This window comes from Plecotus auritus (assembly GCF_963455305.1).
Source record: "Plecotus auritus genome assembly, chromosome: X".
NCBI classification, from domain to species: Eukaryota; Metazoa; Chordata; class Mammalia; order Chiroptera; family Vespertilionidae; genus Plecotus; species Plecotus auritus.
This window is the reverse complement of record NC_137784.1, coordinates 2,829,827-2,854,656: the sequence shown is the minus strand read 5'-3', so window position 1 is coordinate 2,854,656 and position 24,830 is coordinate 2,829,827. Positions and strand designations below refer to the sequence as shown.

The 24,830-nt window shown below is 58.3% G+C and overlaps 1 protein-coding gene across 4 annotated transcripts in view; it reads right to left on the bottom strand.

The window, feature by feature from the left end:
- Window positions 1–24,830, bottom strand: part of TBL1X (transducin beta like 1 X-linked) — a 137,655-nt gene that overhangs the window by 93,039 nt on the left and 19,786 nt on the right. For 2 of the 4 annotated variants that reach the window (XM_080653579.1, XM_080653578.1), the window contains exon 2: window positions 5,862–5,944. The exons of the other annotated variants lie outside the window; for them this stretch is intronic. The gene's annotated coding sequence lies outside the window, so the exon portion shown is untranslated. The remainder of the gene's footprint in view (window positions 1–5,861; window positions 5,945–24,830) is intronic. 4 annotated transcript variants of the gene reach the window in all.

Sequence of the window (24,830 nt, the reverse complement as noted above, 5' to 3'; positions counted from 1 at the left end):
CGACCCCGCTGGACCCGAAGCCCCAGTGCCGAGCTCTCCCGCGCCTCGCGGTCACTTCCCACGGTCCTGCCTGGCCTCGCAGGAACAAGGGCTGCTCTCAATTCCCTGCTGGACTCACGTCCGGCGCGTGGAGGCCCCAGCTCATTATCCCGGTTCCAATTTCCAGTCGGATCAGTGAGCAATGCAGCAAGAAATGGGGCGCCCCAGTCCTCACCGGGGCAACGTCGAGCCCTGGCCAGTGTGGCTCAGTGGATAGAGCGCCAGCCCACGGCCTGAACTGTCCCGGGTTCGATCTTAGTCAAGGGCACGTACCTGGGTTACAGGCTCGATCCCCAGTGTGGGGAGGGGGTGCAGGAGGCATCCAGGCCATGATTCTCTTGCATCATGGATGTTTCTCTCTCCCTCTCCCTTCCTCTCTGACATCAATAAAAATATATTGAATAAAATAAAAACGAATGGAAAGACATCCTCGGGTGAGGATGCACAACAACAAAAGAGTAAGGAGCCCTGTGACTGCTACCCCAGGTTCCCCACCCCACCCCGCCCCCCAAAACTGTGCTGGAGGAGATGCTGCAAATGCTGAACCTGTTAGGGCCTCCTGCATCATGTTGCCGTGGAGGTGGATGCTGGTACAACAAGATGCTTCAGCTCCCTGCTGGCAAGGGCTGTATCAGACCCCACTGCCCCCCCCCCCGCCCCCCGCCTTCTCTGTGGTTTCACACAGGGCGATTCACACATTCCCAAATGTGCAGGGGAAAACAAACAACAAATGGCCTGAACCTGTGACATAATGTCTTCGCTGGAGGCATTTCACATTGACCTTGACCTGCGACCCCCCTGGGGCCCTGGGCTGCCAGGGAGCTTACTGGGGGCCCGGTTTCGGTTGACCTTGACCCCCTTGGAGCACCGGCTTATTAAGTTGCAGGCACCTCTGTCCTGCTTACACCTGCGGCGCCTGCCAACAGGATACACACGGGGCTCAGAAGCACCTGGCTTTTTCATGTTCATCAACGGTGTCCATGTTGCAATCTGTGTGAGCTCCCCCTGCCCCACCCCCATGAGAGAGGCTGCAAAGACTTGGTCTCCCTAACAGAACGGCCCGTGCTGCTCCATTAGTCCAGGGCAGGGGTGGGGGGTAGTACCTGCCAGAGCCGCCCCTGCACCCAGCCGCAGGCGACCCCTTGGAGGGAGCACAGGTGACAGGCCTGTCCCTGCAGCGTCCTTTCCCACCCGGCGCCCCACGGAGCTCCAGTTCAGCCTCCACCCTGGGGTCCTTTCTGCTCTGGGCAGTGCCCCCGAGTCTCAACTCAACCTGTGTGTGTGTGTGTGTGTGTGACTGTGTGTATGTATGTGTGTGTGTGTGTGCGCGCTCGTGTTCCTAATTAGGACCCTAATTAGGATGGTGTGTTTCCCCTACAGGAAGAAGGGCTCCCCCGCAGGAAGTTGCATTTCCCCCACAGTTAGAAGGGTTCCCCACAGGCAGTTGCATTTCCCTGACAGGAAGAAGGGTTCCCCCACAGGATGTTGCGTTTCCCACACAGGAAGATGGGTTCCCCACAGGAAGTTGCATTTCCCTGACAGGAAGAAGGCTTCCCCTACAGGAAGGTGAGTTTCCCCCACAGGAAGAAGGATTCCCCACAGGAAGTTGCATTTCTCTGACAGGAAAAAGTGTTACCCCACAGGAAGGTGGGTTCCCCACAGGAAGTTGCATTTCGCTTATAGGAAGAAGGGATCACCCACAGGAAGTTGCATTTCCCCAACAGGAAGAAGGGTTCCCCCACAGGAAGGTGCGTTTCCCCCACAGGAAGTAGGCTTCCCCCACAGGAAGGGTTCCCCACAGGAACATGTGTTTCCCTACAGGAATAAGGGCTCCCCTAGAGGAAGTTGAATTTCCCCCACAGGAAGAAGGGCTCCCACACAGGAAGTTGTTTCCCCCACAGGAAGATGGGCTCCCCACAGGAAGTTGCATTTCCCTGACAGGAAGAAGGGTTCCCCCACAGTAAGGTGAGTTTCCCACACAGGAAGAAGGATTCCCCATAGGAGGGTGGGTTCCCCACAGGAAGTGGCATTTCGCTGATAGGAAGAAGGGTTCCCTTACAGGAAGTTGTGTTTCTCCCAGAGGAAGGTGCATTTCCCCCATAGAAAGGTGCCTTTCCACCACAGGAAGGTGTGTTTTCCCCAAAGAAAAAGTGTATCCCCAGGGTAAGAAGGATTCATGCATAGGAAGGTGTGTTTTCCCCCCAGGAAGGTGTATTACCTCCACGGGAAGATGAGTTCCCCCACAGGAAGGTGCTTTTCCCCCACAGGAATGTGTGTTCCCCACAGGAGGATGTTCAGCTAAGGAGCCACACCAGCCAGGCAAAAACACTGTCTGTGGATAAGCCAAGTAGAGAATATGAGAGGCAGCAAATGAACACACCCTCCTGCCATTCACACACATCCAGTCTCCCTCCCAAGGGGCCACAACTCTCCACACCCAGGGCCCCTTTAAGGAGAGGCGGGAAGCGGGGAGCATGGGCGCCCCTAAGCGTAATGTTCGCCCTCACTGGGCCCACTGGCCTCCCTGTCTCTGCCCCCCGCCCCCCCTTCTTGTTTCATATGCAGCCCTACCCTGCAGACGCCGAGTGAGGCTAGCGGCAGGAGAACGAGGTGCCAGCCAGAACCGCCGGGTTAGGGAAACTCCGACATCAGTCCTTCACTGTTTCTTTTTTTAACCCTCACCCAGGGATATTTTTCTACGGATTTCCAGAGAGAGAGGAAGAGGGAGAGAGAGAAACATCGACGTGACAGAGACACACCGATCGTGCAGGCAGCCCGTCCAGGGCCAGGGATCTCGCCTGCAACCGAGGTACGTGCCCTTGACAGGAATTGGACCCTTCAGCCAGCAGCTGCCGCTCTCAGCACTGAGCAACCGGCCAGGGCAAGGTCACCGCCCTGAAAACACCTGCCACGTAAGTGAACCCCACAAAGTGCAGGTCCGATCAGACCCCGAGACACGCCCTTGGAGCTCGGATTATGTCCATTTCACAGAAGAAGAAATGTGAGTGACTGACACATAAAATGAAACATTCCAAGGGAAAAAGGGATGCCCCCCTATCTCAGCTCAGCGGACCCCAACCAGGGAGGCTGTGTGAGGGGACTGTGCCCCAACCCCGGCAATACGGGACAATTCGGCAATACACAACCTTTCGGGAAAGCAATTGGTCATCAGCCTAGACGTCCGGCGATCCAGCCTAAGGCACGAACAGGAAGCCGCCTAAGTCCCCAACAGTGTTGCGCCCCACCCCCCCACCCGGTGTGGTTCAGTGGCTGACATTGGCCTATGAAGCAGGAGGTCACGGTTCGATTCCCGGTCAAGGGCACACACCCGGGTTGCAGACTCGATCCCCAGTAGGGGGCGTGCAGGAGGCATCCGATCCGTGATTCTCTTGCATCATGGATGTTTCTCTCTCCCTCTCCCTTCCTCTCTGACATCAATAAAAATATATTGAATAAAATAAAAACGGATGGAAAGATATCCTCGGGTGAGGATGCACAACAACAAAAGAGTAAGGAGCCCTGTGTCTGCTACCCCAGGTTCCCACCCCACCCCGCCCCCCAAAACTGTGCCAGAGGAGATGCTGCAAATGCTGAACCTGTTAGGGCCTCCTGCATCATGTTGCCATGGAGATGGATGCTGGTACAACAAGATGCTTCAGCTCCCTGCTGGCAAGGGCTGTATCAGACCCCACTCCCCGCTGCCCCCGCCTTCTCTGTGGTTTCACACAGGGCGATTCACACATTCCCAAATGTGCAGGGGAAAACAAACAACAAATGGCCTGAACCTGTGACATAATGCCTGCCCGTCTTCGCTGGAGGCATTTCACATTGACCTTGACCTGCGACCCCCTTGGGGCCCAGGGCTGCCAGGGAGCTCACTGGGGGCCCGGTTTCGGTTGACCTTGACCCCCTTGGAGCACCGGCTTATTAAGTCGCAAGCACCTCTGTCCTGCTTACACCTGCGGCGCCTGCCAACAGGACACACACGGGGCTCAGAAGCACCCGGCTTTTTCATGTTCATCAACGGTGTCCGTGTTGCAAGCCGTGTGAGCGCCCCCTGCCCCACCCCCATGAGAGAGGCTGCAAAGACTTGGTCTCCCTAACAGAACGGCCCGTGCTGCTCCATTAGTCCAGGGCTAGGGTGGGGAGTGGTACCTGCCAGAGCCGCCCCTGCACCCAGCCGCAGGCGACCCCTTGGAGGGAGCACAGGTGACAGGCCTGTCCCTGCAGCATCCCTTCCCACCCGGCGCCCCACGGAGCTCCAGTTCAGCCTCCACCCTGGGGTCCTTTCTGCTGTGGGCAGTGCCCCCGAGTCTCAACTCAACCTGTGTGTGTGTGTGTGTGTGTGTGTGTGTGTGTGTGTATGTATGTGTGTGTGTGAGTGTATGTATGTGTGTGTGTGTGTGTGCACGTGTTCCTAATAAGGACCCTGACGACTTCCCACACCCCTCAGCTTCACAGCCACCCCCAACAGCAGCACTTTGGTTTGGGGGATGGGGGATGGGAAGTGGTTTGCTGGTTGGTGCTAAGAATTCCACGCCAGGCCAGCCGGCATGGCTCAGGGGTTGGGCATCGACCTAGGAACCAGGAGGTCGAGGTTGGATTCCCAGTCAGGGCACATGCCCGGGTTGCAGGCTCCATTCCCAGGAGGGGGCGTGCAGGAGGCGGCCGATCCGTGATTCTCTCTCGTCATCGATGCTTCTCTCTCTCCGACCCTCTCCCTTCCTCGCTGACATCAATAAAAATACATATTAAAAAGAAAGAATAATGGAGAGGCCTTTCCCATAAAGACAAGACTTCATCATGCATGTTGCAAAGGGGCTCACACGCTGACACACGCAGAGCCAAGCCCAGGAGGGGAAAGAGGAAAGCGGACTAAAGGACACGCGGGCGCTGTGACCTGGGCCCGTTACAGGGAGCTGTGGCCACCAGCGAAGGAGGGGACGGTGGCCGGGACAGATCTCGCTGCGAGAGAGCGCAGTGGGAAGGGGGCTGCCACAGGGAGCCATTCTGGGCACCTCTGCACGGCTTTCTGTATTGTTTTAATACTAGAGGCCCGGTGCACGAAGTTAGTGCACTGGGCGGGGGGGGGGGGGGGGTCCCCTCAGCCCTGATTGCAAGAGGGCGAAGGCCAGGCCCAGGGACCCCACTGGTGCACGATCGGGGCCGGGGAGGGGCGCAGGAGGTTGGCCAGCCAGGGAGGGACCGTGGGAGGGCTCCAGGGTGTGTTCGTCCCATTGGCCAGACCCCAGCAGCAAGCTAACCTACCGGTCGGAGCGTCTGCCCCCTGGTGGTCAGTGCACGTCATAGCGAGCGGTTGACCGGCCTTAGCATATCATTAGCATATTATGCTTTGATTGGTTGAATGGCCGACTGGATGTCAGGACGACCAGACACCTAGCATATTAGGCTTTTGTTATATAGGATATTTTTATTGATCTCACAGAGAGGAAGGGAGGGAGAGAGGGAGAGAGAGAGAGAGGAACATCAATGAGAGAGAATCATGGACCGGCTGCCTCCTGCACGCCCCCTACTGGAGATGGAGCCCACAACCTGGGCATGTGCCCTGGCTGGGAGTCCAACCGTGACTTCCCGGTTCGTAGGTCAATGCTCAGCCGCTGGGCCACACCGGCCAGGCAGCGTTTCCGTTCTCTCCTGAAGCTTCGGCCTCGCGGACGTCAGCCACCACCTCCCTCCACCAACCCGAGCCACGCCGCTTCCACACGCCGCCCGTGCGGCCCCGTTTAACTCCAACCCGGGACACACGAAGAGGCGGACGGGGCATCATCACCGACAAGCAATCCCTTCACAGCGTCACTCACCAGAGCCCAAGGCGGCGGCGGGTCCCGTCCCCGTCCCCGTCCCGGTCCCGGTGTGCGTGCAGGCTGCGCGGGTCTTCAGTTACCTGCCAACGAAAAACACGGAGTGAGGCGGCATCGTCCACGCCGACAGGACAGCAGGTTCCCGCCGGCTCCGTCAGCGGGCACACGCCCGGGTCGGGGTCGAGGAGCTGGGAGAATGCCCGTGGGCGGGGGGGGGGGGGACCACCGTCGTCGGAGCGTGTCTGCATCCAGAACACGGCAATCACACGCAGCCTTCAACACGTTTACGAACTCAGGTCCGATCGCAGCACTTCACTTCTTCCATTTTATTCCGTTCTGTCTGTTGGTTGGTTAACCCGCCCCCGACAGCATGTTCCCGTTGGTTTTCAGGGAAAGTGGGAGAGAGGCGGGAGGACGGCGAGTCCCGGGCACCCCCTGATCCCCGGATCGCGGGCTCATCGAATCACCAGGAACCGCTTTCTTTCATGCTCCGAGCCCGGGGCACAGCAGGCACCTGGCAGGTGAGCATCTGAAACGAATCAGCAGCCCTGGCCGGTGTGGCTCAGTGGACAGAGTGTCGGCCTGCGGACTGAAGGGTCCCAGGTTCGATTCCGGCCCAGGGCAAGTGCCCAGGTTGTGGGCTCCATCCCCCCTCCGAGTAGGGGATGTGCAGGAGGCAGCCGATCAATGATTCCCTCTCATCATGGATGTTTCTCTCTGTCTAGCTCTCTCCCTTCCTCTCTGAAATCAATAAAAATATCCAAATAAATAAATAAAAATAAAACAAATCAACAGCAGGAGCCCAACCACGGGGAAGCCACTATTTTTTCTGTCAACTCCGAAGAAAAATAAACACGCTCGCACGGTAGGTTCAGAGAAAAGGACGTGCGGCCAACACCGCTCGATTTTTACCGGAGGATGGATGGGAAGACACGTTTCTGCGTCTGCTCGGAGATGCCTCCTTCCTGGCCACGCGTCCCTGCAGAAGGTGCCGCTTTATCACGCTCGTGGGTTTTTGTCATTCAGGGCAAAAGTGCGAGCTACTTCAATAAGGGGGCGTGCCCGCCGACAAGACATCCACACGCACCCGATCCCCCCTAACGTGTCCCGGGGCGACTAACACGTATCCCACGCTGGCGGGAGGGGCAGAGCCAACACCTATGAATGCGCACGGGTGAGTATGAGTGCGCGGCGCAGACACGGCTTGTGGGCCGTTCACCCACACGCCACGCCAGCAGAGCCAGCTGCCACACGCGACAAACACGATTCGCTCCCCCACGCACCCCAGGCAACGCCCAACACCGATCCGGCCACGACGTGATCTGTCCCGGGGAAATCTGGCACGAGATGAGGGGCTCGCGGGAGCCAACCGGGCTTAGAATGGTATGACCCGCCAGCGCTAAAATGAACGGGGGGAACCAAACCCACAGAAAGTTTTAGTAAGTTGGCAGTCGCACAATATTCCCTTTCTTTAATCCTCACCCGAGCATATTTTCCCACTGATTTTCAGAGAGCGTGGAAGGGAGGGGGAGAGACGGAGAGAAACATCGGTGTGAGAGAGACACGTGGCTCGGCTGCCTCCTGCACGCCCCACACTGGGATAAACTTTGAGAGCGTTTATACCAAACTAGAGGCCCGGTGCATGAAATTTGTGCACAGGGGTGGAGGGTCCTTCAGCCCAGCCTGTACCCTCTCCAACCCGGGACCCCTCAGAGGATGTCCGACTGCCTCTCACAATCCTAAACCGCTGGCTCCTAACCGCTCGCCTTCCTGCCTGCCTCCCTGATCGCCCCTAACCCCTCTGCCTGCCTCCCTGATCACCGCTAAGCCCTCTGCATCCCTGATCGCCCCTAAGCCCTCTGCCTGCCTGATCACTGCTAAGCCCTCTGCCTCCCTGATCACCGCTAAGCCCTCTGCCTGCCTGCCTGATCGCCCGTAACCGCCTCTGCCTCGCCACACATCTGGGACCCAGATTCCCTCCTCCGGCTGGTCGCAGGCACCCAGGACCTGGGCTTCCCTCCCTCTGGCCGGCTGCAGGCACTGGCACCCGGGACCGCAGGGCGGGGGTGGGGTGCAGCTTGTCACTCTCCCGGGCCGCAGCCTGGATGGTCCCCATGCCTCTCTCCCCAGCGTTGAGTGTCTGAGCCGTTCGGCATTGCGGCGTGAGGGCGTGATGACCATTTGCATATTAGCTCTTCATTATATAGGATAAAAGAGGTCACACACAGAAGACGCCCTGTCTGACCCCATTTGTTTGAAACATTCGCCGTGGCAAGTCCACAGCCACACGAAGCAGATTTGTGGTTGCCCACGGCTGGGGGGAGGTGGGGCAGGCCTGCTGATGGGCAGAGATTTCTCTCCGGGGCGACAAGGGTCCTAAAGTGCATGGCGGTCATGTCTTCACAACTCGAGATGGACTTACAAAAACCACGGAACCGTGCATTTACAGCACGTGAACTCCGTGGCGTGTGAACTGTGCCTCAATACGGCTGTTTTTCCAAAAACGCTCCCAGGCCCTCGAAGCAAAGGTCACCTACCAGGTAGGTGTGTGCGCATGAAGGTTAAACAAGACATGCGGTTACACTGTCATGGCGTCACCAAACGCCTGCCACAGCTTCCCATGTGTAAAAACAAGCTTCCCCATTCGGTCTAAGGCACAGGGATTTTTTTTTTATTACTAGAGGCCCGGAGCACAAAATTCATGCACCGGGGCGGGGTGTCCCTCAGCCCAGCCTGCACCCTCTCCAATCTGGGACCCCTCAGGGGATGTCCGACTACTGGCAGTTGGACATCCCTCGCGCAATCTAGGACTGTTGGCTCCTAACCACTCACCTGCCTGCCTGCCTGATCGCCCCTAACCACTCTGCCTGCCGGCCTGCTCACCCCCAACTGCCCCCCCTGCCGGCCTGATTGCCCCCAACTGCCCCCCACTGCCGGCCTGCTTGCCCCCAACTTCCCCCCCGCCGGCCTGATGACCCCCAACTGCCCTCCCCTCCTGGTCTACTCGCCCCTAACCGCCTCTGCCTCGGCCCTGCCACCATGGCTTTGTCTGGAAGGACATCCGGAAGGTCTCCCGGTCTAATTAGCATATTACCCTTTTATTAGGTTACTTTTTAAAATATATTTTTATTGATTTCAGAGAGGAGGGGAGAGGGATAGGGAGAAACATCCACGATGAGAGAGAATCATGGACCGACCGCCTCCTGCACACCCCACACTGGGGATCGAGCCCACTACCCAGGCATGTGCCCCGAACGGGAATCAAACCTGGGACTCTTCAGTCTGCGGGCCGACGCTCTATCCACTGAGCCACACCAGCCAGGGTAAGACACAGGGGATTGTAAATGAACGCACTCCCTCTACACGTCCAAAGCGTCACTGCACCGCGGAAGCTGGGGCGAGGCCTCCAGAATGGCCTTTCTGACGCAAACGCCACCCGAAAAACCGACGTTACTGAGTCAAGTCCTATCTGCCCATCATACGACGTTTCGCCGGTTTGCGAGGTGAACTGAAATACGTAAGACGTGGCTCCCTCGGGAGGAAGCCAGACCACCACCCGCCGCAGGCCGGGGCCACGCAGGTTCCGAGCCCAGTGTGAGTGAACCAGGAAATCCGTTCGTCCGCTGTTGTCACACGTGACCAAGGCTGCGGGGGTGACGGGGGACGGTGGTTCTAAATGGGCAGCTGCTGATGACCCTGCTGTACAGCTGCGTCCCAAGAGCACTCGAAAGGAGACAAAATTCATGCACTTGGATTTCAGCTCAAATGAGCGAACAGGCTCTTTTTAAAAATCCTATATGATAAAAGCCTAATATGCAAATCGACTGGACGGTGGAACGGCCGGTCGCTGTGACGTGCACAGACCACCAGGGGGAAGACGCTCAACGCAGGGAGCGGCCCCGAGCCCGCAGGCCCCAGGCCAGACAAGGCGAGTGCCAGCGGGGCCTCCCGATCGTCCCACCAGTCACCCCACAGATCGGCCCTGATCACCGGCCAGGCCTACGGACCCTACCCGTGCACGAATTTCATGCACTGGGCTCCTAGTATATATATATATATATTTTTTTTACTGATTTCAGGAGGGGAGAGGGAGAGAGAGAGAGAAACATCCATGATGAGAGAGAATCATGCACCGGCTGCCTCCTGCACGCCCCCCTACTGGCGATCGAGCCCGCAACCAGGGCACGTGCCCTTGACTGGAATCGGAATCGAACCCGGGACCCTTCAGCCCGCAGGTCGATGCTCTATCCACGGAGCCAGAACGGCCAGGGCACGAATAAACTCTTCTACTTCGGACTGAGCCATCGCTATAAAATCACAGTTCTGTAGGGTTCTGATTTTCCCGGTTTCTCCCAAAGATCAGGACGCCTCTGGCCCCTGTTGGCCGCACTGGCAGGGTGAGCGTCGAGGACAGCAATGAACATCCCCGCCTTTCTCACTGAAAAGGAGGAGGCCGCAGAAGGAGGCAGAGGCACTGGACCCTGACCTCCCTGACCTTCTGCCACGTGGGGCCACCCCCTCGTCCCGGAATACCAACACCGAGGCTGGCTTCCCCGCGGTAGGGGCTGCGTGCTGCCGCTGTAACGAGCCACCACGAAGGTAGCTGCACGAAGCCACGCACGGTTCCTCTCTTCCGGTCCTGGAGGTCACACATCTGCCGCTACAACAAACCACGGAGAACCCAGTGGCGGCCCCGGCTGGTGTGGCTCAGTGGAGAGAGCGCCGGCCTGCGGACTGAAGGGTCCCGGTGCGATTCCGGTCAGGGGCAGTTGCAGGTTCGACCCCTGGCCCTGCTCGGGCTTGTACAGGAGGCGGCCAGTCGATGTGTCTCTCTCACATCGATGTTTCTCTCTCTCTCTCCCTCCCTTCCACTCTCTCTAAAAATCTCGGGTGAGGATTCACATTCACACACACACAGACACCCCAACTCATTGCATTAAGCAACGCAGACTTACACGGAGTGGCCAGATGAGGATGATCTCTGAATGCATAATCATCTGGCCACTCCGTGTCTATCCTATAGAATAAAAGGCTAATATGCAAATTGTCCCTTCAACCAGGAGCTCGACCAGCAGGCAGGCCGGCCAACCACCCATGTCCCCTCCCCCTGGCCAGGCTGGCCGGACCCCACCCATGCACGAACTCATGCACCGGGCCTCTAATATATATATATATATATACACACACACTCTGAGTGACCAGATTATTATGTGTTCAGAGATCATCATCATCTGGCCACTCAGTGTATTCTCTTATGTCCCAGAGGCCACATGTGCACAGTGGGCCACAGGGCCGGGCCGCCCTGGGGTGCAGGGGACACCCCGATTCCTCACCTTGTGCAGCGGCTCGGCCCCTGGGCCCACAGCTCCGACCTCTGTCTCGGGGACTCCTCTCCTCTCTGAGTCTGCCCCCTGCCTCTCTCCACCACTCTGAGGCCCTCTGTGGGGACCGTGGGCCCAACCAGATCACCTCCCCATCTCAAGACCCCAAAGCCACATCCATCAAGTCCCTCTTGTTGCCGGCCAGCGTGGCTCAGGGGCTGAGCGTCGACCTATGAACCAGGAGGTCACAGTTCCATTCCGGTCAAGGGCACATGCCCGGGTTGTGGACTCGATGCCCCGTGTGGGAGGCAGCCGATGCATGGTTCTCTCTCGTCATGGATGTTTCTCTCTCTCTCCCTTCCTCTCTGAAATCAGTGAAAAAATATTTTTAAAAAAATCAGAGGGAGAGAGAGGCTCTTGCTTCTTACCCATACCCCCCAGTCCTCTTCGAACGTTAAAAAGTTTAACTAAATAAACAGCACGGACTGTAATAAAAATGACACGTATAAACCTAGAGGGCCGAACGCGGGCCGAACGCTCCCTCACCCGGGGAGACGCTTAAGCCTCCTGCTTCCTGCCTCCCCTCCTCCTTCCGCAGCTCCCGGACAACCCCCACCCTGAGCCCGCTGCACCTGGGCATCCATTCTGCCCAGGCACCCGCGTCGCCAGGAGCCACACCGGAACCTCTGCCTGGCGCCTGAGACGGCCCAGCTGCCAGCCGGAGCCCTGGCCGCCCACGCCCGCGGCTCTGACATCCCAACCAGCCCCGCGCCCCGAGGGCATGGAAAACGCAGGAACGGACGGGCTCGACCACCGTGGCCTGAGGTCAGGTTCCTGCTCGCCATGTGGCACGGATCCCCGCTGCGGGGCGGACACTCTGCCCGGGCTTCCAATGAGGAGGGAGAAGCAGGGGTGGGCCTGGGAGAAAGTTCACCCCCCATCGCGGGGTCTCGCCGACAGGAAAGGCAGGCTTGTACGTTTTACACGACAGTAAGAGCGGGACGCAGAGAAAGTGCCGGATGCCGGCCAGCTGGCAGGAACACGCCCCGGGACCCGTCACTAAATCGGAGATTTCCCCAAGAACATCGTTCAGCGACAGGGAACACACAGCGAGTTCTCTGACTTAAAAAAAAAAATGTTGATTGCCCAGAAGGGGGCCTGCAGGGGGCAGCCGACCAGTGATTCTCATCATTGATGTTTCTCTCTCTCCCTCTCCCTTCCTCTCTCAGAAATCAATGAAAACATAAAGAAAATATTAAAAAATATTTCATGATGAGATGAAACAACCATGGGTCGGCTGCCTCCTGATCGCCCCAACTGCCTCCCCCCGCCGGCCTGATCGACCCCAACTGCCCTCCCCTGCCGGCCTGATCACCCCCTCCGCCGGCCTGATCGCCCCCAACTGTCCCCCCACCAGTTCTTAATTTAAAAAATCAAAAAACAAAACACACACAAGAACCAGCTCCATGCAGGACACGGATACGTCAGACAGAGCCGGATCCCCCATCAACCCTTCAGAACGAGAGAACCCGCGGGCATCAGCGAGCTCGCCCGTGAGGCCTGAACCCTGGAGGGAGGCAGCAGCCCCCACACATTAACCAGGCGGGTGAAGTCTCATCCGCAGCGTGATGTCCCTCCCGGCGAGAACGCCGCCTCCTGGAGCAACGGCAGGCCAGGGGATGCCCCACGGGGCGGGCTCGAGATGAGGGAGCGGCTGGCCCAGAGGCCCCCCCATACCATTTGCTGTTTCAGACGGGACGGTGACATTCCCACTTTATGACGGAGAAACGTGTCCCAACACCTAAGAAAGGCGGGTCCAAATCAATAAAAAAAATACCAGCCAATGCCTGATTGGGCGCTTAGTAAGGATAAGATTCCAAATACTCAGAGCCACAGCTGGCGCCCGACCTCACGCCTCACGGGCGTTTATCTAGAGACGCACACGTCAGCCGCACGGCACAGCGTCAGAGAGGACGGGCAGTGACCAAGAGCGACGGGCAGTGCCAAGTTTATTTTTATTTTTATTTTATTAACTAGAGGCCCAGTGCATGAAATTCATGCATGGGGGGGGGTGTCCCTCAGCCTGGCCTGCACCCTCTCCCAATCTGGGACATCCCTCTCACAATCCAGACCGCTGGCTCCTAACCGCTCACCTGCCTGCCTGCCTGATCGCCCCTAACCACTCTGCCTGCCGGCCTGCTCACCCCCAACTGCCCCCTCCACCGGCCTTCTCACCCCCTCTACCCCCCATGCCGGCCTGCTCGGCCTCAACTGCCTCCCCAGCCAGCCTGATCGCCCCCAACTGCCCCCCTGCCAGCCTGCTCACCCCCAACTGCCCCCTTGCCAGCCTAATCGCCCCCCAATGCCCCCCCACCAGCCTGCTTGCCCTCAACTGCTCCCCCCACCAGCCTGATTGCCCCCAACTGCCCCCCACTGCTGGCCTGCTTGCCCCCCACTGCCCTCCCCTAACCGCCTTTGCCTTGGTCCCGCCACCATGGCTTTGTCTGGAAGGACATCTGGAAGGTCTCCCGGTCTAATTAGCATATCATCCTTTTATTAGTATAAATTATTAGTATAGATAAGTTCTTTTTAAATTGGTTTCAGAGACAGGAAGGGAGAGAGAGACAAAAACATCCATGATGAGCCGAAATCGGTGTGGCTCAGTGGATAGAGCGTCGGCCTGCGGACTGAAGGTCCCAGGTTCGAATCCGGTCAAGGGCACGTACCTTGGTTGTGGGCACGTGCCCAGTGGGAGGTGTGCAGGAGGCAGCTAATGGATGTGTCTCTCTCATCGATGTTTCTAACTCTCCATCCCTCTCCCTTCCTCTCTGTAAAAAAGCAATAAAATATATTAAAATAAAAAAAAAAAAGGAAAGAAAGAAACATCCATGATGAGAGAAAACCACGGACCGGCTGCCTCCTGCACGCCCTGCACTGGGGATCGAGCCTGCCACCCGGGCATGTGCCCCGACCGGGAATCGAACCGCAACCTCCCGGGTTACAGCTGCCGCCCCGGTTCTTGCCATAAAGCTGGGATCTGCCTCGTGGGGGCGGCCTGCAGGCACATCCCACTCTGCGGTCACGGGGGGCAAGGCGTGGGGAGAGAACCCTTAGAGAAGCAGATCGGACACGGGGACGGATGCAGCAGAGGAGGAAGGGCCGGAACCGCCCACGTCCAGGCCAGCCCCCCCTCCCGAAGCCGAAGGCCCCGCGAGACAGGCCCCAGGCCACGGCCGTCCCCTGGCTGTCTCCTCAATGAGCTATTTTTAGGTCCTGCGGGCGGCCAGCGGGCTCCCCTCCATCACTAGCTGGCAGCTCTGGAACTGGGTCAGCAGGGAAAGCGGCCGGGCGGTCACCGTGCCGTCCCAAGTCGAGCTCGCCCCGGCCCCCGTGGCTCAGTGGATAGCGCGTCGGCCTGCGGACCCAAGGGTCCCGGGTTCGACCCCGGTCCAGGGCACGTACCACGGTTGCCCTCTCCTCCCCGGCCCTGGCCCTGGCCCTGGTCGGGGGCGTGCAGGAGGCAGCCCACTGGAGTGTCTCTCACATGGATGTTTCTCTCAGTCTTCCCCTCTCTCTCCTCCTCGCCCTGAAAATCAACACGAAAAACAGCCTCGGGTGAGGATGAACAAAACAAAACCAAAGGAAGTCTCTCTAGCTCAGCCGTGGGCAAACTACGGCCCGCGGGCCGGATCCGGCTGTTCTATCCGGTTCTCTTGCTCTCCCCTCCGCTCCTTTACTTTGAATTTATATTAGTTCACACAAACACTCCATCCATGCTTTTGTTCCGGCCCTCCGGTCCAGTTTAAGAACCCATTGTGGCCCTCGAGTCAAAAAGTTTGCCCACCCCTGGCCTAGCTCATTCCGACCCTCCCTCCCCGCGTCTCCAACCAGAGGAGGGGCGCCTGCCGTGGCTTCCTTTTTTGTTGTTGTTGATCTTAATACGCACCTGAGGATATTTTCCAATGATTTTAAAAAATATATCTTATTGATTTTTTACAGAGTGGAAGGGAGAGGAAGAGAGAGTTAGAAACATCCATCAGCTGCCTCCTGCACACCTCCTACTGGGGATGTGCCTGCAACCAAGGTACATGCCCTTGACCGGAATCGAACCCGGGACCCTTCCGTCCGCAGGCCGACGCTCTATCCACTGAGCCACACCAGTTAGGGCTCCAATGATTTTTTAAATTATTTTTATTTTAAAAAGTTTTTTATGGATTTCAGAGAGGAAGGGAGAGAGAGAGAGAGAAACATCCATGATGAGAGAGAATCATGGATCGGCTGCCTCCTGCACGCCTCACACTGGGGATTGAGCCCACAACCCGGGCATGTGCCCTGACCAGGAATCAAACCGTGACCTCCTGGTTCCTAGGTCCACGCTCAACCTCTGAGCCACGCCGGCCGAGCCCACTGATTTTTAAGGAGCGTGGATGGGAAGGGGAGAGACACAGGCAGAGAAACATCTACGTGAAAGAGATACATCGCCTGGTGGCCCCCAGCACCTGCCCAGGGCCAGGCCCGAGGCTGCCTGCAGCGCGTTTCAATAACACTCCTGCCCTGGCCAGTGTGGCTCAGTGGGTAGAGCGTCGGCCTGCGGACCGCAGGGTCCCGGGTTCCATTCGGTCAAGGGCACATGCCCGGGTTGCGGGCTCGATGCCCAGTAGGGGGCGTGCAGGAGGCGGCTGATCCATGATTCTCTCTCATCACCGATGTTTCTCTTTCTCTCCCTCTCCCTTCCTTTTTGAAATCAATCAATCAATCACCCCCAACTGCCCCCCTTGCCATCAATCAATCACAGGCGCGTCCCCTGCCTCCTCGCTACGTGCATCAGAGCGGAACGTGTCTAAAGGGGAAATCTCAACATTGCAGCAGCCTCCCGAGACCGATGGGATCCGGTCCGAGTCTTCATTGGTTTCCTCCTCGGAAAGGTCCCCCCAGGACAACGCTGGCAGCACGCGGGCAAGCCCCCGGGCGGGGCTCCGTGGCCGAGCGTGGACCCAGGAACCAGGAGGTCACCATTCCGTTCACAGGCCCGGGGTGGGGGCTCCACCCCCAGAGGCGGGCGTGCAGGGGGCCCGATGCTTCTCTCGCATCATCATCGACGTTTCCATCTCTCTCTCCCTCCCCTTCCTCTCTGAAATCAGTAAAAATATATTTTTTAAAAAAGAGAGAAGAAATTGCCCTGACCGGGTTGCTCAGTGGATAGAGCGTCAGCCTGTGGACTGGAAGGTCCCGGGTTCGATTCCGGTCAAGGGCATGTACCTGGGTTGCGGGCACATCCCCAGTGGGAGGTGTGCAAGAGGCAGCTGATGGATGTTTCTCTCTCATCGATGTTTCTAGCTCTCTATCCCTCTCCCTTCCTCTCTGTAAAAAATCAATAAAATATATTAAAAAAATATATATGTTAAAAAAGAGAGAAGAAATAACCAATGAGGTTTCATGCATCACCCGTCCCAGGTACAGCGGCATTTTACCTTCACGACGTTCATGGCAAAGGAGTGGCTGAGCGTGGACCACCGAGCATCGGCCACAAGGTGGGAGGGGGACGGGGTCAGGGTTCGAGGGGGGGAGGTACAGGTCAGACCTGGGGGGGAGGGGTGGCAGGGACTCACTCTGGCTGTGTCCGCACCGGGGAGGAAAGCTCCCGGCTCCGGGGGCCACGGGGCCCTGCGCCCCGGCCTCCGCACCGAGAACGCGAGCACAGGCCCCACACACATGTGAGGGGGGTGACCGCCCCAACACCGCTCCCTGCACGGGCCCGGGCCCTCACGTCCTTTCCGGTGTCCCCAGAGCGCCCGCTTTTCCCGCCGTTTGCAAACGCGAACCGAGCTCAGCTCCGGTGGCACAGGGGCAGCGGGTGGCCTCCGGGGGCCCCCTGGCTCGGCCCGGTCCGCAGTGTGGGGCGCAGGAGGCAGCCGATGCATGAGTCTCTGTCACCGTGGATGTTTCTCCCTCCCTCCCGCCCCCTCCCTTCCTCTCTGAACTCAGTGAAAACACATTTAAGAAGAAGCAGCCCCCTCCTTGCAGACAGAACCCCCAAGCACAGAGCAGGCGGGTTCCTCTGGGGCGGGCGGGGTCTTCCCGCCCCCTCCCGACGCCCCCCCACACCCGGGTGCCCCGCTCTCTGCACCCAGCTCCTTGCCACTATGTCCAAGTGCGCTCGGCTGGCCACTCCGAGCTGGTACCACGCCCGGCGACAGTCACCACGCGCAGCAACAAAGTAGCAAAGAGCTGTTCAGATAACTTCCTTTCCTTTCTTTCCTTTTTTCTTCTTTTTTCTCCAGGAAACGAAGCCCGCCGTGCACTTTCCGTCCGGCTCACAGCTGACTGAGCAGCTCAGGGCAACGCTGCCCGTTAGGAACGAGTCCACGACCACCTGCATGTCCTGAGCTCTAAAGGAAACCGCTTCCGCCCTGGCCGGGGTGGCTCAGTGGATGGAGCGTCGGCCTGCAGACCGAAGGGTCCCGGGTTCGATTCCGGTCAAGGGCATGCACCTCGGTTGTGGGCTCGATCCCCAGGAAGGGGGCGTGCAGGAGGCAGCTGATCCATGCTTCTGTCTCATCATCGATGTTTCTCTCACGTTCTCCTTCTCTGATAGCAATAAAAATATATTTTAAACATAATAATAATAAATTGCCGAGACCGGTTTGGCTCAGTGGATAGAGCGTCGGCCTGCGGACTGAAGGGTCCCGGGTTCGATTCCGGTCAAGGGCATGTACCTTGGTTGCGGGCACATCCCCAGTGGGGGATGTGCAGGAGGCAGCTGATCGATGTTTCTCTCTCATCGATGTTTCTGACTCTCTATCCCTCTCCCTTCCTCTCTGTAAAAAGTCAATAAGATATATTTAAAAAATAATAATAATAATAATAATAATAATAAATAAAAGAAACCACTTTTTCACCAGAAGTGTGCTTTTTCTTTTTTCTGTTTTTTAAAATATACTTTTATTGATTTCAGGGAGGAAGAGAGAGATAGAAACATCCATGATGAGAGAGAATCATGGATCAGCTGCCTCCTGCACGCCCCCTACTGGGGATCGAGCCCGCAACCCGGGCATGTGCCCTTGACCGGGAATCGAACCGTAACCTCCTGGTTCCTAGGTCGACGCTCAAGCACTGAGCCACGCCTGCTGGGCGCCTGCAACTGCTTTCAGAACATTCGGTTGTGCCCCCGTCACCGGCACCATCAGCCTTCGAATAACACCATCACGCCCCACGGGAAGGCCTGTACCCCATCAGTCACTGCCCTGCCCCATCCCCAAAGGGCAGTCCAGGCACCCCCGAACCTCGTCTGTCTGAGCAGCCCTAGCCCTAGCAAACCCTCTTTTTGTTTGTTTTAATTAATCCTCACCTGAAGCTACTTTTCCATTGAGTTTTGGAGAGAGTGGAGGCGGGGAGAGGGGGAGAGAGAGAGACATCGATTGGCTGCCTCCTGCACGCGCCCGACCAGGCTGGGGAAGGAGCCTGCAACCAAGGTACGTGCCCTTGAGCAGAGCTGGACCCGGAGCCCTGTAGTCCGCAGGCTGACGCGCCGTCTACCCACTGGGCCACACCGTCTCCATTTCCTCCGCGGGCCTTCGTGGGTGACCGACAGGTGCCCGGCCCGAGCAGCGCTGAGGCAGACCCTGCAGTCCTATCGCACCTCACCGCGCAGGCCGGGAACCGTGCCTGGCTCCGCGTACTCCAAGGCGTCTCAGAGTCGCCACGGCTTCGCTCCAGGGGCCGTGCGGTCCTCAGGCCGACAGCTACCGGACTGCGTGTCCCCACCCGGCAGGCACGCGGGCACGTGTCCGGGACGAGGCTCAGCCAGCCCTCCCCACGCTGAGCCACGGACGCGCTGCTCGCCACCACCGCTCACCGTCCCGGGCGGACAGCGGGCACAGCGATGCCACCTGCCACTCTCCGAGGGACGGGCGGCTGTGTCCGCTGTAGGGTGAGCTCACATCTCCACCGCCCGAGCAAGACACGTGGCAAACCGCCCCGCCCATGCGAAGCAACAAGTTCCACGTGAGGTCTGAGGGGGTGACCACCCCAACGGGCCCGGGGGCCTAGCCCCAAAGGGGGGAAGGCGCTGTTTCGTCCACTTACAAAAGGAGGGTAGGCGCCCGCCGGCGTGGCTCAGCGGCTGAGCAGCGCCCCAGGAACCAGGAGGTCACCGTTTCATTCCCGGTCAAGGGCACATGCCGGGGTTGTGGGCTTCACCCCCAGTGGGGGGCGTGCAGGAGGCAGCCGATCAAGGGTTCTCTCTCATTGATGTCTCTCTCTCTCTCCCCCTTCCTCTCTGAAATCAACAAAAATATATTTAAAAAAATAAAAGTAAACAAAAAGAGGAATAGGTGACCCATACAATAATGCGCCCACGGTCTGAGATTGCAGCTTGTGGGAAGTGGGTTCCCCCCACGCCCCCCCCCACCCCGCCCCATATTCTCTCATCAGTCTGCACGGAGCTCAGAGGTAAACGGTTTGTCTTATTTCGGCATCGGAAACAAAAGGAGCGACTCCCTACCCCGCACAGGCAGCTGCGCATCCAGCTGATAACCCCCCAAACCTGCCACACACACTGCAGCCAGGACCAGGTCAAGGTCAAGGTCAAGGTGACCCTGCGGGTGCCTGTGGGTAACCCTCTCATCCCACCCTCTGCTCAAATCACCGCCCGTGTGCACGTGAAAGGGGAGGTATGACTCCCGCTTACCTTTCAAATCAACCACGAACGAGTGCACGCGAGCATGGGTGGACGTGAGGCGAGTGCACGCGGACACGGGCACGTTAAGGCAAGATCACATGGACAGAGGGAACGTTAAGGCGAGATTACGCGAACACGGGAAACGTTAAGGCGGGAACGTTAAGGCGAGAGCACGCAGACACAGGGAACGTTAACGCGAGAACACGCAGACTCGGGGAACTTTAAGGCGAGAACACGCAGACACCGGGGAACGTTAAGGCGAGAACACGCAGACACCGGGGAACGTTAAGGCGAGAACACGCAGACATGGGGAACGTTAAGGCGAGAGCACGCAGACTCGGGGAACCTAAAGCGAGTGCACGCAGACACGGGGAACGTTAAGGCGAGAACACGCAGACTCGGGGAACCTAAAGCGACTGCACGCAGACACCGGGGAACGTTAAGGCTAGAGCACGCAGACTCGGGGAACCTAAAGCGAGTGCACGCAGACTCGGGGAACCTAAAGCGAGTGCACGCAGACACGGGGAACGTTAAGGCGAGTGCACACAGACACCGGGGAACGTTAAGGCGAACACTTGCAGACACGGGGACGTAAGGCGGGAGCACGCAGACATGGGGAACCTAAAGCGAGTGCACGCAGAAACACGGAACGTTAAGGCGAGAGCACGCAGACACCGGGGAACGTTAAAGCGAGTGCACGCAGACACTGGGGAACGTTAAGGCGAGAGCACGCAGACACCGGGAACGTTAAGGCGAGAGCACGCAGACACCGGGGAACTATAAGGCGAGAGCACGCAGACACCGGGAACCTAAAGCGAGTGCACGCAGACACGGGGAACGTTAAGGCGAGTGCACGCAGACACGGGGAACGTTAAGGCGAGAACACGCAGACATGGGGAACGTTAAGGCGAGAACACGCAGACACCGGGGAACGTTAAGGCGAGAACACGCAGACTCGGGGAACCTAAAGCGAGTGCACGCAGACACGGGGAACATTAAGGCAAGAGCACGCAGACTCGGGGAACCTAAAGCGAGTGCACGCAGACACGGGGAACGTTAAGGCGAGAACACGCAGACTCGGGGAACCTAAAGCGAGTGCACGCAGACACGGGGAACGTTAAGGCGAGAGCACGCAGACACCGGGAACATTAAGGCGAGAACACGCAGACTCGGGGAACCTAAAGCGACTGCACGCAGACACGGGGAACGTTAAGGCGAGAGCACGCAGACACCGGGAACATTAAGGCGAGAACACGCAGACTCGGGGAACCTAAAGCGAGTGCACGCAGACACGGGGAACGTTAAGGCGAGAACACGCAGACACCGGGAACATTAAGGCGAGAACACGCAGACTCGGGGAACCTAAAGCGAGTGCACGCAGACACCAGGGAACGTTAAGGCGAGAACACGCAGACTCGGGGAACCTAAAGCGAGTGCACGCAGACACGGGAACGTTAAGGCAAGAACACGCAGACACTGGGGAACGTTAAGGCGAGAACACGCAGACACCGGGAACGTTAAGGCGAGAGCACGCAGACTCGGGGAACCTAAGAGTGCACGCAGACACGGGAACGTTAAGGCAAGAACACGCAGACACTGGGGAACGTTAAGGCGAGAACACGCAGACACCGGGAACGTTAAGGCGAGAGCACGCAGACTCGGGGAACCTAAAGCGAGTGCACGCAGACACGGGGAACGTTAAGGCGAGAGCACGCAGACACCGGGAACGTTAAGGCAAGAGCACGCAGACACCGGGAACGTTAAGGCGAGAGCACGCAGACACCGGGGAACTTTAAGGCGAGAACACGCAGACTCGGGGAACCTAAAGCGAGTGCACGCAGACACGGGGAACGTTAAGGCGAGAGCACGCAGACACCGGGAACATTAAGGCGAGAACACGCAGACTCGGGGAACCTAAAGCGACTGCACGCAGACACCGGGGAACGTTAAGGCTAGAGCACGCAGACTCGGGGAACCTAAAGCGAGTGCACGCAGACACGGGGAACGTTAAGGCGAGTGCACGCAGACACCGGGAACGTTAAGGCGAACACTTGCAGACACGGGGACGTAAGGCGGGAGCACGCAGACATGGGGAACCTAAAGCGAGTGCACGCAGAAACACGGAACGTTAAGGCGAGAGCACGCAGACACCGGGGAACGTTAAAGCGAGTGCACGCAGACACTGGGGAACGTTAAGGCGAGAGCACGCAGACACCGGGAACGTTAAGGCGAGAGCACGCAGACACCGGGGAACTTTAAGGCGAGAGCACGCAGACACCGGGGAACTTTAAGGCGAGAACACGCAGACACGGGGAACGTTAAGGCGAGAGCACGCAGACACCGGGGAACGTTAAGGCGAGAGCACGCAGACACCGGGGAACGTTAAGGCGAGAGCACGCAGACTCGGGGAACCTAAAGCGAGTGCACGCAGACACGGGAACGTTAAGGCAAGAACACGCAGACACTGGGGAACGTTAAGGCGAGAACACGCAGACACCGGGAACGTTAAGGCGAGAGCACGCAGACTCGGGGAACCTAAAGCGAGTGCACGCAGACACGGGAACGTTAAGGCAAGAACACGCAGACACTGGGGAACGTTAAGGCGAGAACACGCAGACACCGGGAACGTTAAGGCGAGAGCACGCAGACTCGGGGAACCTAAAGCGAGTGCACGCAGACACGGGGAACGTTAAGGCGAGAGCACGCAGACACCGGGAACGTTAAGGCGAGAGCACGCAGACACCGGGAACGTTAAGGCGAGAGCACGCAGACACCGGGGAACTTTAAGGCGAGAGCACGCAGACTCGGGGAACCTAAAGCGAGTGCACGCAGACACGGGAACGTTAAGGCAAGAACACGCAGACACGGGAACGTTAAGGCAAGAACACGCAGACTCTGGGGAACTTTAGGCGAGAACACGCAGACTCGGGGAAGTTAGGGCGAGAGCACGCAGACACGGGGAACGTTAAGGCGAACACTTGCAGACACGGGGAACGTAAGGCGAGAGCACGCAGACACCGGGGAACCTAAAGCGAGTGCACGCAGACACGGGGAACGTAAGGCGAGAGCACGCAGACACCGGGGAACCTAAAGCGAGTGCACGCAGACACCGGGAACGTTAAGGCGAGAGCACGCAGACTCGGGGAACCTAAAGCGAGTGCACGCAGACACTGGGGAACGTTAAGGCGAGAACACGCAGACACTGGGGAACGTTAAGGCGAGAACACGCAGACACTAGGGAACGTTAAGGCGAGAACACGCAGACACCGGGGAACGTTAAGGCGAGAGCACGCAGACTCGGGGAACCTAAAGCGAGTGCACGCAGAAACACGGAACGTTAAGGCCAGTGCTCGCAGACACGGGGAATCTAAAGCGAATGCACGCGGACACCGGGGAACTTTAAGGCGAACACTTGCAGACACGGGGAACGTAAGGCAGGAGCACATAGACACCGGGAACGTTAAGGCGAGAGCACGCAGACACCGGGAACGTTAAGGCGAGAGCACGCAGACTCGGGGAACCTAAAGCGAGTGCACGCAGAAACACGGAACGTTAAGGCCAGTGCTCGCAGACACGGGGAATCTAAAGCGAATGCACGCGGACACCGGGGAACTTTAAGGCGAACACTTGCAGACACGGGGAACGTAAGGCAGGAGCACATAGACACCGGGAACGTTAAGGCGAGAGCACGCAGACACCGGGAACGTTAAGGCGAGAGCACGCAGACTCGGGGAACCTAAAGCGAGTGCACGCAGAAACACGGAACGTTAAGGCGAACACTCGCAGACACGAGGAACCTAAGACGAGAGCACGCAGACACCGGGAACGTAAGAGCAGAGCACGCAGACACGTAGAACGATGTAAAGCGCAAGCACGCAGACACGGTGGACGTAGGGACAGGCAGGTTCCCTGCAGGGCCACTTCCGGCCGCTGCCCAGGTTACAGAAGACGCCACCTTTGCGGGTCGCCGCGTGATGGCACACAGCACCTCTCGGCCTATTTGTGCGCCTTGATGTCCGGCCTATAAGGAACCAAGTAACTCGTTTGCACTAGAACGTTGTATTAAGTGGAAGGGTCAGCACCCAGCAGTCTCTGCCGGGGGCACCTCCTGGTGCTCTGAGAAACGAGGCCGGGGACCCCGACAGGCGTGGACACCCCGTAAAGAGCAACTGGGACAAACGCAGGCAATGAACGGGAAAACCGCTTCCTGTCACGGGCAAGACAAAAAGGCCTTCCGCCCGCCTGAGGGGTTCGGTGGTTGAGCGTTGACCTATGAACCAGGAGGTCAGGGTTCGATTCCCGGGCAGCACACAGGCCGGGTGGGGTCCATCCCCAGCGGGGGGGCCTGCAGGGGGCAGCCGGTCCACGATTCTCTCTCATCACATATGGATGTGTCTCTCCCTCTCCCTTCCTCTCTGCAATCAGTGAACACGTATTTCTTTTTATTTTTTATTTATTTTTTTAATATTTTATTGATTTTTTTATAGAGAGGAAGGAAGAGGGATAGATAGTCAGAAACATCGATGAGAGAGAAACATCGATCAGTTGCCTCCTGCACACCTCCTACTGGGGATGTGCCCGCAACCAAGTTACATGCCCTTGACCGGAATCGAACCCGGGACCCTTCAGTCCGCAGGCCGACGCTCTATCCACTGAGCCAAACCGGTTTCGGCACGTATTTCTTTTTAAAAAGGGGCCTTTCACGGCACTAACGCCTCATGTTCTGCAAATACTGGAGCGAAGCTTCCGACAATGGAACCGAGGAAACAGCGTTCACAAGAGAGGGCGCGGCGAGGGCCCTCCGATCTGAACCTGGACGAGAGCCTCCGGGGCCCCTCGTTACCACCCAACGTCCCCCGGGCCTGGGTGCCCACGAGCCTGCGCCCGCTCCGCCTCCCTGAGCAACAGGATCAGAGAGAAGCTGGCCTGGCATCAGCATCGAATAAGGGCTCAAGCCCTAGCCGGCGT